Raw genomic sequence first — 13,082 nt, forward strand, 5'->3', positions numbered from 1 at the left:
CTAAAAAGGAGGCTCTATAGGGAGGATGGATCCTAACCTGTGTCATCAGTTACTAAGAACATTAGGAGTTCAAAAGGAACAAAGTGAGTCTTTGGAATAATGGTGTTTTGTGAATTTGCCTCAAATTCAGGGTACCTGAACTGGCACTCCAGCAATCCTCCAAGCAGCAAGCTTTGTTGAGGTTAGAGATGAAGGTCAGGAGAAGCTCAGCTCTGAGGTGCTGAGGAAGTGGAGTACACTTAAGAAAGGTACTCTTAATACCATACTGTGTGGCTGACATATAGCATTGTTCTTGGCATGTTTGGACTCATAAATCTGCGCTTGGCCCTGGCCAAGAAAATAATCCTTTGCACCAAGGATGTTGAAATAGATTCACTTGCACCAGGATTTGTTCGTGGAATCCGTAGCGTTAACTGAAACGGTGAAATGAAACAAAAAACCCAAAACAAAACAAAAGAGGGCTGAGAGGTAATCAAGCTTCCCATCCATTCTCAGGCCATATAGAATGAGACAAAGAAGGAAAGAGATCTGTTCCTAGATATGCATCCTTTTCTGGGTCTTTCACAGTGCACCAGGGGCCCTCCACAGTGCTTTCCCCATAGTGGTTACGTAGCTGTCACTAAACATATAGACTCCCTTTCAGCAGTGCCTGCTCCAATAAGGGCACCTGCTGCATGCACCCTGCTTGATAGCTCAGGCTGTGCAGGCAGTGTAATGTGAACCAAAAGCTGTAACAAAACAGTAGGAAAAGTGTGAGGAAGAAGAGGTGAATCTCAGCCATTGATCCAGGCCCAGAGATCAATGGGTCGAGCTTGCTGGCTGCACTGACTCCAGAAACCTGCAAGGTTCTGTAGTAGAAAATTTGTCTCCAAGAGTCACTGGAGCATAAACAAAGCTGCTATTTAGGAGTATCTAAAGGAATCAGGGTCTTTTGGCCTTGTTAAATTAACTTATTTCATGCATGCCATGCAAGGCTTCTTTTTGCAGAAATAGTACTGAAACCTTTCCACATGAGCCTAAATAAGCAGTGGGTGGACAAGGTACATGCAAGCATTAAGCCACATGAATGCAAAGAAAGGCACCCAGAGATGTACCCAAAATAGTGATAAATTAAGCAGGAACTATTTATTTTCTTTATAAATTGATTGTGAAAGTAATGCTTTCAATAGTCCTGATGACATTAACCTTCTACTTAAATTTCCCTTGAGGCTGGTCCCTTCTCTTCTCAGAACCAAATTTGATTAGAACGCTTTGGTCCCTGATGTTTTAAGCTTTAAATTTGTTCAACTAGTGGGAAATAAAATCCTTACTACTGTAAAAGCCTCAAAAATGTGGATAGAGACTCAGAGAAAAATATAATATTGAATTATTAAACAGGGCAAGTAGTTTATATCACCTATTAGAGGCAGTGGAAAACACTGGAAAACAAAGAATTTTATTCCATACAAAATGGTACCTTTGTTTTTAGTCTAAGCATTCAAAGGTACTGTTTTTAGAATGTTAAATGGAGTGTAAAAACTTCATTTTTTAAAGGGATATATTTTTTGGAAAGAGTTATTAAACCATGTCTAATATATCTTGTCAAATGCCTAATCCTTAGCATCCCATCCTTTACTCAATATCATAAACAGGAACACATTCACCTATGTAGTTTATTAATGAATCTTACAGGGAGAGAGTTTTTCTTGAGACTCCAGCTAAACTTTCTTTTTACTGTTTCCTCTCTCTTTTCATGTCCCAGAGCCCATCACTTTACATATTTCCTGTGTTATTATGCTAAATAATTCCTGTTCATCCTCATTACATACTTTTCATATTGAAATGCTTTCCTAAACTACACTGAAAATGGGGATTGTGTCATTAAAAATTATAATAATGCTATTCTGCCTCCCCCAAAGTCTACTTAACACAACACCAAGAGGGATCAAAAGCACTTAACCAATGGGTAAAGGAGCAGAGCCTTTCCAAAAAGCCAGCACAATGTCTGATATGAACAGTTGTCAGGAAAGAGGTGTTTTGGAGCCTGCTCTTTCTTATCAGAGAAACTTATCAGCCCCATGCCAGCTGCTGCTTTATACTGAGGGTTTCTCCCAACCCTTACCTTGAGTTTCTCCCAACCCTTACCTTTCTCCCAACCCTTACCCTAGTGCCATGAGGACTCTGAGAATAAGGCTGTCAGCCGCACAGAGGAAGAAATTCTCAGTTAAGAATTGCTTTATAGTCCAGTGCTTCTTTCAATTTTTCCCTGCTCCAGCTGCAGTTGTGCTCCTTTTCTCATTCCCAACTTTAGCACTACACATGAACACTATACCTAGGATGCTGTTTTATTTTGAGCCCATGTCACAAATCCCTCTATCACTGCAGCTGCACCCCTGGGTTCTGTCTCTATTGCACCTCCTGAGATGAAGTTAAGGTAACTTGTGTGTTTATTGCTGGGTGAAGGAAAAAGCCTAGAGCTGTAACTTGAATGGGGCTGGGAAGTGACTGCCACAGCAAGTACTGGATTTCAGGGGTCTCCTGAGAACCTTTTCTTCTTGCCATGCATTGTGTCTTAAGCTAAGGCCAAGCCTCAGCCCCTGCACTAGGCTTAAGTTTAGGATTCATGCTAAAGTTAGGGTTTGGATTAGGATTGGCATTTGGAGAGAAGGAAAGCCCAGAGCTACATCAAATGACAGTATGAAGGAACTTGCAGGGAATAAGCACATGGAGGGAGTCAGAAACTGTATAAAAAACATGGAGATGGAAGTTTTATTGAAGTCTTTATAGTTATTTGTACCCCAGGCATTTGAGCTTGCTTTTGGGTTTAGCAAGACCTTTTGTGTAACTGAACATGCATAATATTTTTTGACTGAAAAATGCATCTTAAATTAAGAGGCATTCCTGCTTATGTGGTTTTTGACTGGTAGATATTCCTGTCTCACTAGGAGTCTCATAATGAAACAAACAGGGTGTATATCAATACATATGCTCCTGAAAGAAAAATAGTCAATGTAATGGAAGTAGTTTATATCCCAGAAGAGGTGTTCTGTCTGAGAAATTCTAGAGCACGGCAATAGACATTTTTTATCTTTGCAGAAGCTTTGAAATATTTCTTGTTGCAGTCATGTTTTTTTCCCCCCGCATTTTTTCCTTTATAATCATCTCTCCTATTGAATGTACATCTAACCAGGAAGAGGTTTTGCAATAGAATGAGCTGCAGCGCCACCAATAATTAATGCCATTCAACTTTACAGCCATGATTTTCTATTTTCTTTCATCTTTGGTAGCTATTTACCCCTGTGCAAAGTGAGTACAACACTAACAAATCAGATTGCTTCTCAATTTACATATATACAATGTCATTGCTTAGGAAAACAGTACTTACATGAGTAAATGAACAGTTAAACAGCTGACTTACCATTTGCATCTGCAATCATAATAATGGCTTGCATAGACTAACTGTGCAATTGTGCATCTCTTTGTGTGTATGCACCTGCCTTATAGTTCTCTTCACCTCTGTTGCACTTATATTTATGAAAATTTAGCAACTAATGTGCTTTAGTCCCCATTTCTGTTTTTTATTTAAAAGATGGCACCTCTATCAACACCAATTTTGCACTTATCTTGGGTCATTTATTCAATCAATATACGATCTGAAGTAAAGATACCAGATAACAGTTTATCACATCTTTTCTCACTATATTTAAAAATAATAAAAGGAAAAAGAAAATGAAAGAATTTGTTGTATTTCTCTCAGCCAGTTACTGAAAAAGATCAATGTATGACCACAGAGTAAAGCATAACTAACTGGCAAAATTATACAATATTGATAGCTAAAGCTTACTCATGAATGATTTTAAACAGTCAAGATCTTAAACATGCACATTGTTTACCATGCAAAGTACTTACATAACTGACTAAATGTTCTTTGTTTATTTAGACTTAAAAAACACTGTCAGTGGAAGAAGTTGACCCTTTAAGGGGTCTTTGATGTCATATCTGGGTGTGTTATGCATTGCAAAGCAATTTTTGGGGTGAGTGCTGTGTGCTTACCCTGACTCTAAGCATGCATGCTAAATCAATTCAAAGAGATAAATTATTTCTTCCAAAAGCAGTATCCTTGCTTTTGCCTTCCTGTCTGAAAAGCAACTGAAATAACACAGCTTTCTGGACCTATATGGGAATTATACAGTACATTAACTTTGCTCTTATCCTCTGCAGCAAGATGAATTTAATCCTTTTAGGGTGCATACAGGGGATGCTATTTGATCTACTGTACATTGCTTCATTATTGTTGCTAATAATAATGCTATCTACAGTAGGTAGATAATAGTTTTACATCTTCTGCATCTTGTCTCTCTTTTCCTGTAGAAAAGAAATTTGAAGATATGTCTCAGATACTTTGATTCCCACAAAAATCCACCAAATTCAGCATATTCTGGTATTAGAGTGATTCCAGCCATGCAAGGCACTTTACTAATTAAGTTTACTTTTTAATAGATCTGGTCTTGAAGCACAATTCTACGAACAGAAGTAAAATGTAAGACCTGTAAGTCTACTCTGTTTTGCTCTTTACTCTTCTGGTAACTTCAGTCAGCGCTGATGTCATCAGTCAATGGCAAGACATAAAACAGTAGTGAGCTGAATCACAAAACTTCTTTCATATGATAGCGTCCTTTTAAACTACATACAATTATTTAACTGTGGTTACAAAATATTATATTTTTCAAAAAAAGTTTTCAAAACTGAGTGCTAATACAATGTATTTTATTTTTGCAGATGATACTGAATCTGAATCCTACTTGAATGGCATCATGTACTGCATTCACATTCTGAATAGAGAAACTAATTCCATATGGAGTACACTTACTGCAGATGCCTTCCCATTGAAACTGAAATACTCTGCATTTACAGTTTTGTGAAATGTTCTAGTTTCAAATTAATTATAAAGGGGAACAAAGGAGTCCAACTACAGGAAAAGTAGCCCATTGTTGTGAAGACTCTCTCCAATATAACAGCAGCTCCATTTGAACAAGTAATCACTGATTCCTTTAGAGATACAGCAGCTCTTGCCAAGATATGTAGCAGGACTGAAGGAAGCTGACAGGACAAACTGAAATGCAGTAGCTGCTTATATAAATAGAAAAGGATTGTGTAAATGCTAGTGGACATTAAATAAAGTCATGATCAGCCAATTTGCCTTCACCTTAGAACACAAACTGATCACACTTGTTGGGTTTTTTTGCCCCAAGCGAAAAAACCCATAAGGCTCATTACTTTACACCCAAAGTCTATGAAGTTATACTGGCCTGCTTGGAACATACTGCCAGGAATCAATGTTGATCAGTGGCTTGGCCAGTGGACTGATATTCAGAGAATCCAGGTCTAAGTCCAAGATAAATTGGTGTCTTTTAGAGTCATTTAGCATCATTGGCTCAGTTTCTTTTGTTTCAAAGAGGGAAATAATAATGTTTATCTTGTACAGTACTTAAAGTACTCTGGACACATGTGAGGAAGTAAGCTATGCATGAGGCTTAGTATTTTTATTGAATCTTTGCATGCATTTTAAAGTTTTTATTTTTTATTTTTTATTTTTTTTTTAATCAAGCCCAACATGGTAAAATGATCACTCAGTAAGAAGGTACTTTTAAAGGATTGGGGGATTTCATCCTCCCCAAGATCCCAACAATACAAATTGGTTATTAACATTAGACCAAGGCGGTTCTTATTTGGCATCTGATTTTCCAAATCTCAATTTGAGTAGCTTTCAGCAGGGAAATTCTTCCCTCCTAGGACAGGCATATTGCTTCAAAGTGAGGCTTTGCAACTTCTCCACTTTTGGATCTTGTTGGTCCAATTGGTATTTGAAAATTGATGCTCTTCAACAATCATTAATCACTTGTAACTTAAAACCTCTCATCTCCACATAAATATTTTTTCATGATAAAACATGATGTTCATCTCTCAGCATGAAAATGAGAATTCTAGAAGAATATAGTAACAATGCCAGTAAAATAAGCTAGTTCATAATACTTTTTTTTTGTATTAAAAAACAACTCAGGATTTCAGAGATCTTCTTTTTTGGCCCTGCCTCAACAGTCTGAGAATACAAGATTCTCACTGAGGTAGAAAGTGTTTCTTGACTCTTTGCATACCTTTGCAAAGGAATTGTGTCTCCACCTTCTCTAAATCCTTGCATTAGGCAGTAGCTGTGCATAGCAAGGAGATGTCCCCTAAGCTTTCTCTCTCTAATGCTGAACAAACACAGCTCTTCCAGCTTCTCATAAATCACATTTTCCAACTCCCTGTCTATTTTAGTGCCTTATCTCCTGTGCTAGTTGCAGCACAACAACATCTTTCTTATCTCAAGTAACCCAAAACTCGATTGCAGTACTACAGATGCAGTCTCACAAGTGTCAGCTCAACGAGAATTGTTGATTCCCAGCACCTGTTGTCCACACTCTTGATAACACAATCTGGTATGCAATTGAGTGTCTTCTCTGCAAGGGCAAATTTTGTTCCATTTTTGTGTTCATGTTGTTTGTTACAGAACTGAAATTTAATGAGCCAAGCTCACATGAATTGCAGATTTATTTCAGCATGAAAAAAACCAACAAAACCAACTCCCTGACAAACTCCCCTCCCCTCCCCCCCAATAATCTTTGATAAACTCTAGATGGCAGGGTGGCTACTGTGTAGGGATTAGGTTATCTTGCTATTTGCAGACCTTTTGAGACAAATAGGAAGTAGATGATGTGTTTTAAAAACAGCAGATGAAATTTGAGGTAACTGAGAGGTTGTGTTTCACGATTCATGTATCGGTAATCTCAAGATAAAATCTCATCTGTTTGTTCATGTCAGCTACTCAAGAATAACTGAATCAGGATCTCTGGGTTAGTCAGTCCAACATGTTATTCTATTCCTGACCACAGCACTAACAAGTTCAATCCTGAGATGCAAACTGAAACAGAAAACCTGAGATGCAACAACACCACACAAATATTTTTAGCCCTGGATTTTACAGAACTGCTCAAGCATTTATGACATGAAAATGTCAATTTTTAAGTCAAGCCTGAAGTTGAGAGTTGGTCTTGACATAACTCAAGAAATTTGTCAACCAGCAATAAATTCAGTTTATAGAATGCCAAACTGTACTTAATATATTTAAATTCAGTATTTTAATGACCTTAGAATTTATTGCTCAACTTCCAGTACAAGTAACATTTAGCATAACTCACAAGCTTTTTTATCACAGAGGCCTGATTCACATGGCAACTCTAGTTTACTCTTTAATATCTCTCTGACTCTATTCTTGCCCTATTTTTGCTTATTATTTAAAAATTGTGCAAGAGACAGTACTACTCTATAATTTTCCCTGTTCTTGTTTGGCAACTTCCCATTTATTTTCCCAATAACAATGTGTTAGGTTGTTCTTGGCTGGGCTCCAGTTGTTCACCAAAGCCCACCTCCATCACTGCCTTCATCAACAGGACAGAGGAGAGAAAATCCAACAAAAAACCACTTGGGTCAAGAAAAAGACAGAGAGTTTTCACTCACCAGGTGCTGTCATGGGCAAAATAGGCTTGACTTGGGGGAAAAAAATGATTTAATTTTTTTCTAATCAAATCAGAATGGAATAATTCCTGGGCTCAGCTGAGCTCCTGAATTCTCTGCCTTATCCCCTCAGTGGTGCAGGTGGATGGGAAATAGAGGCTGTGGTCATTTCATCATCTGCTATCTGTGCTGCTCCTTCCTCCACAGGGACAGAACTTATCACTCTCTTCCCGTTCTCCACATGGGGTCCTTTCCACAGGAGACAGTCCACCATGGACTCCTCCAACATGAGTCCTTTCCATGGGCTACAGTTCTTGAGGAACTGCTGCAGCATGGGTCAGTTCCATGGGGTGCAGTCCTTCAGGAACAGGCTGCTCCAGGGGGGACCCCACATGGTCACAAGTCCAGCTGCAAAACCTGCTCCAGCACGGGCTCCTCTTTCCATGTGTCCTAAGGTCATGTCAGGAGCTTCCCCCAGCACAGGCTTTCCATGGGGTCACAGCCTCCTTCAGGCACCCACCTGCTCCAGCGCAGGCTCCAGGGGCTGCAGGGCCCCACCATGGTCTTCATCATGGGCTGAAGGAACACCTCTGCTCCAGCGTTCAGAGCACCTCCTGCCCCTCCCTCTTCACTGACCAGGATCTCGGCAGGGCTGTTCCTCTCACATATTCTCACTCCTCTAGAGTGTCAGTTGTGCAGCTTTTCTCCCTTCTTAGCTATGCTATCCCAGGGGAGCCGCCAACATCTCCAACAGGCTCAGCCTTGACCACTGGTGGCTCCATCCCAGAGGCAGCTGGCTCTGTCAGACACAGGGGAAACTTCTGTCAGCCCCTCACAGAAGTCCCTCCTGTAGCCCTCCTGCTACCAAAACCTAACCTACAAACCTAACCATACAAAACCTAACCATACAAGCCCCAAAATGTTATTAAATTTATTCGAGTAAGAAACTTCAAAATTTCCCTAAATATTTCTATACTTCTTAGCAGTGTGTACACTGGAATGAAAAACTGGACCAGAAAACGGGACCATTTCATCAAGTATATTTTCTCTGCTTGACTACATACTGCACTGAGAGGTGTAAAAATAAATCATATAGGATATTGTTCTGGTCAAATATTTATCCTAAATCTGGGAAGGTGGCTAAGAGAAAGTTTTTATGGTGTCATAGATTATATAAATACAACAAAATTTTGAGGTAATTTGGCTCAACATACCTATTGTCTTTTTGTATGCTGAAATTTTCTTCAATTATAACTTGTCTAAATCAAATTAATGCAAATTTTTGTCCTCTGCAAGCTTTGTTATTTATTCCTTTTTAACACTATCTTGAAATAAACTGCATCATTGAATCTTTCCCAAACTGTTAATACTTACTGTGATAAAAACTAACCCTTTCTGCATATAATTTTTCATTAAATCCCATGGGATAAATGATTCCATCAGTTTAATTTTCTGAGTATCTTCTCCTAAGCTTTTAAAATATTCAAGTAGATTTTTTCCATTCCTTTTTGTTCTTTCAACTGATAATTCTTCAAAAGTTCTAAATAATTAAGAGAGACATGAGTTTCCACTAGCAAAGCCATCTGACTTCAGGAGAAGTTATCTTATTCTACATATTTCATACTCAGAAACATGATTTAAAAATTTTATACAACACTGAAGTAACAGACACAGTTCTGTTATTCTGGACATCAGCCACATGTCAGAAGTAAGAGAAATGGGATTGTACTTATGCTTTGGCACGCTGATGTGGTTACAGATGTTCAAAACATCTCTGATAGTAGGTTTGTGTGTATCATTTAATTCTATTACATTCAGGGTTCATATACTCCCAGTGACAGCCAATAGGTTGTCCACTGTCTGTAGCCAGGCACAGTGGCTGTGTACCTACCCTTCTCTTGTGCTGTACACAAGTATCTACATGTCTTTATCACAGATGCAGCCTGTTAAAAATAATTTTTTTCATTACTAGTAAAAAGTCAAGGAAGGTGGCATCTTAGAACTTGTCTGGGCTTGTCTTAGCCTGATCTGATTTTAGCTTGTTTTAGAAGCATGTAGATGTATTTGGTAACAAACATCACCCTTTTCTATTAATTGGTAAAAAGAAATAAAATTTATTTCAAGCTCCTTTGAATAAGGCTCTCATATTGCCCCACTTCTTAGAGAACCCTCAAACTGTTGGCCTTAGGACCTAGAGGAGCATTATAAAAGTGCAAGTAACATTAGAGAAAAAGGATAGGTACTAGGAAGACAATATCTAATTTCCAGTAGTATTATCCTGTAATATGTATAACTGAATGCAGTATTTTGATTACTCACTAAAATATAATTGGATGGACAATAAATTCATACCTGTATATAAAGCACGATTTCTGATATCAATATTTTAGTATAAAACTTGAACAAGCTTGTCAAAAGCTCACTATGTGCTAAACTTTGAAACTTTAAATATTTTCATTGACACTAAAAAGGACAATCCATGTTCAGTTACACAGGTGCTGAAGTTTGGGTTTTATTTACTGAACCTTAAAGGACACATCTTCATTCTTGATGCTAACTTTTCATGGAAAATACACTTTAACTTGTTGCCAATGCAAATGTTACTGTTCAGAATGCTGTAGTAGCCCTAATGAATATTATCTGAGCTTAATTGCTTGACAAATTACAAGTGATATTTTTCTGCTAATGGTCTAACAATTCTGTTGGTGTTGTTGCCTCTTTTTTTCTTTATTTCTTTATTCTTCTGTCTTTTTTTCACATATTTACTCAATTATTTGCACTCCCTACCCTGATATTCTTTGATGTACGATCATTAAAAATCGTGGGCAGTTTTGTAAAGTTCTGAAGTTCTTTTTCCATTATGCTACAGTTAATATCTTGTTACAAATATTATGTCAGATCCCTTGTATTGGTAAAGGAAGGTTTCATTCAAAGCAGAGGAAATGGTACGAAGAGAAGGGACTTTTCATTATCAGTCAGAAGGCGTGAGCTGAGATTTCATCATGGCATTGAATCAGTAAGCCAAACCTGCCTTGCTGTTGTTATTACTGGGATATTTATTTTGTTGTGGTTACTGAACTCTAGTTGAGGATCAGCTGGGATCAACAGTTACCTGAAGCACCACACCAGATTACAGCAGAAGTTTAGAAGGTCATATGATGCATGGGGCAAAATATGTGGAATTTTCTTCTGAAATTGTGGGGAAGGAGAAGTTCCAAACACCACTTCTCCATTTTTTCTTTTTTAAGGGGACATCTTTTGCTACAGAGAGGAGTTTCATAAGTGAATATTTTTTATCCTAAGGATGTTAAATGTTTTACATATGCCCAGTTTCTTCCTTGCTTATGGATTTTTCCCCTGTGAGATTATTTGCCAGGCAGCTGTAAATATTCAAAAGAGACAAGCAGGAAATATAGTGATGGAATTGAGGGTAAGTTACAAAGGCACTGAGTATGTGCACATTGAATTTAGAATCATTGCACAGTGAGAGTGCTGTGGTTGGTTTGGAGGCCTTCTAATTCAAATGTTGCTGTTGTAAGGGAACCCAGTGATGCTGCTGAATATAATGCCCCTTTTTATCACTATTATGTGCATGTTGTGTTTACACCATGCACAGAGATCATATTGAATTTAAATTCAGGAAATATGGCAGCATGCAGAGTGCTGGATCTAGAAGATTTCTGAATGCTTTTATCTAATTAACCAGGAACAGCCACTTGTTTTACTGAACTTTTTTCCTTCATCTATTTTAGAAAACTTCTATCAGTACTGAAGACTGTCTTCCTTTTCCGGCCAAGGATGTCTCATGACTTCATAGTTCCTGAGCAATTATTTATAAATTATCCATAATTTGAATGAAACTGTAATTGTTTTAGTACTTGGAATTGTCAAAATGTAAAGAGAAATGGGTTTATGCCTTCAAACTTCCAACCAAATCCAAACCCTCCATGCAGCATCATTATCAGAGGCAAACTATGCATGCTATTCCACATGGATGTTAAATCTCATTTCATCTTCTTACTTTGGTGAAGATTTCTCATTTTGTTTGGTGGTTTTGGGTTGTCTCAGCTTGCCTAGTTGTCAATACTTTTGCTGTGCTCAGTGTCTGTTACTGTCATGTAGTTTATGTGGTAACTTCTCCTTAGAGTTTCTGGATTCCAAAAGCCTATGGTTTGCAGCATGCTTTTTTTTTTTCTTTTTTTTAATTGTTGACAGAAGATAACAAATGAGGTAAAATTTCTTTTAAAATGTCACTGATACATTCACCAAACACATTCTAGGAATTGTCATTTTAGATTGGCACCAACTAGGCCTCCAGGGGAATTCTATAACAGAAAGTAAGCTGTGAGGCATAAGCACTTTCTAAATATGTATTTATTTTTTGTATCATGGAAAACATTAGTGAATCAATTTTTTGGCCAATTTAGGTAATGGCAGAGCTTGAGTATGTGTTTGTTGGGCTGGCTAATTTTATCTGTTTCAGAGTTGAAAATGAAGTTTAAAAGAAAATCAGTGAAGGAGATTGTATGTCTACTCCCCAGGACCTTTCTCTTTTTTGATGTTCTTCCTAACTTGAGCAGAAAATAAGAAATATGAGATTTCCTGTACAGTGGAAGTATTTGAAATACTGTACCTTAGGAAACTCCCACATGGAGCTCTTAAAACATTTATGAGCACTCTCTGTCAGCCTTGCTGTGGGTTTCTCTGTAGCACGGCCGGTGTGTGCAGGCAGCTCCCACTGGAAGCACGGGAGGCATAGCAGGGAAGCCTGGCAGCACAGTTAAGGGTAAAACAATAGTTAAGGAGAGCTCTGTTTTTTGGTAGGTTGTCAAAGGAATAGGGAAGTGACATTACAGCAGTGCAAATTCCTGAGCTGTCTGCTAGCTGGAATGATGCGAGATGGAGTTCTTAGTAGCGGAATGACTTGAACATCTGCAGCAAGCTTTTTCTCCAGGAAAATGACAATTTACTTGAAAGAACTCCAGTTCTTGAAGGAAGTGTACAGTCTTCAGCAACTTCCTTCCTCCCCCCTCTCCATTCCCCAGAAATATTTTTATTCTCCACGATAAAATTATGTATTAAAAAGTCATATATGTTCTCTTCTGTACTCTCAGGTGTGTGACCTACATGCTGATTATTTAGTCCAATGTACAATAAATATTTCATTATTTTTATAAAGTGGAAGACCTTCAAATGGAGGTAAAAAGAAATAGCACCTCTTGAAATTCCAGTTCCCAGAGAGCTGGAAGGAGACAGAAGTTCCATGTATGACAGGAGGAATAAGCAGATCATACATTTGGAATGAAATATTTTCTGTTCTTGGCTTTAATAGTCTAAGCAATTCTAAAAACCTCTTGTTCAATTTCATTTTGAGGTTTGGGGTTTCTCTCCTTTTTTCTAGATTTTTTCCAGGGCTTGCTGCTCCTAGCTAATTATAGACTGCAAGAAACACAGATGTTAATAAGAGAGGTTGATGTTCTGCCTCATGTGCAGTCCCAACAGCTTGATCCAGTCCTAGAACTTTGCCTTTGTTGTACAAAATTTCCTAT

The sequence above is a fragment of the Motacilla alba genome, chromosome 4, assembly GCF_015832195.1.
Source record: "Motacilla alba alba isolate MOTALB_02 chromosome 4, Motacilla_alba_V1.0_pri, whole genome shotgun sequence".
NCBI classification, from domain to species: Eukaryota; Metazoa; Chordata; class Aves; order Passeriformes; family Motacillidae; genus Motacilla; species Motacilla alba.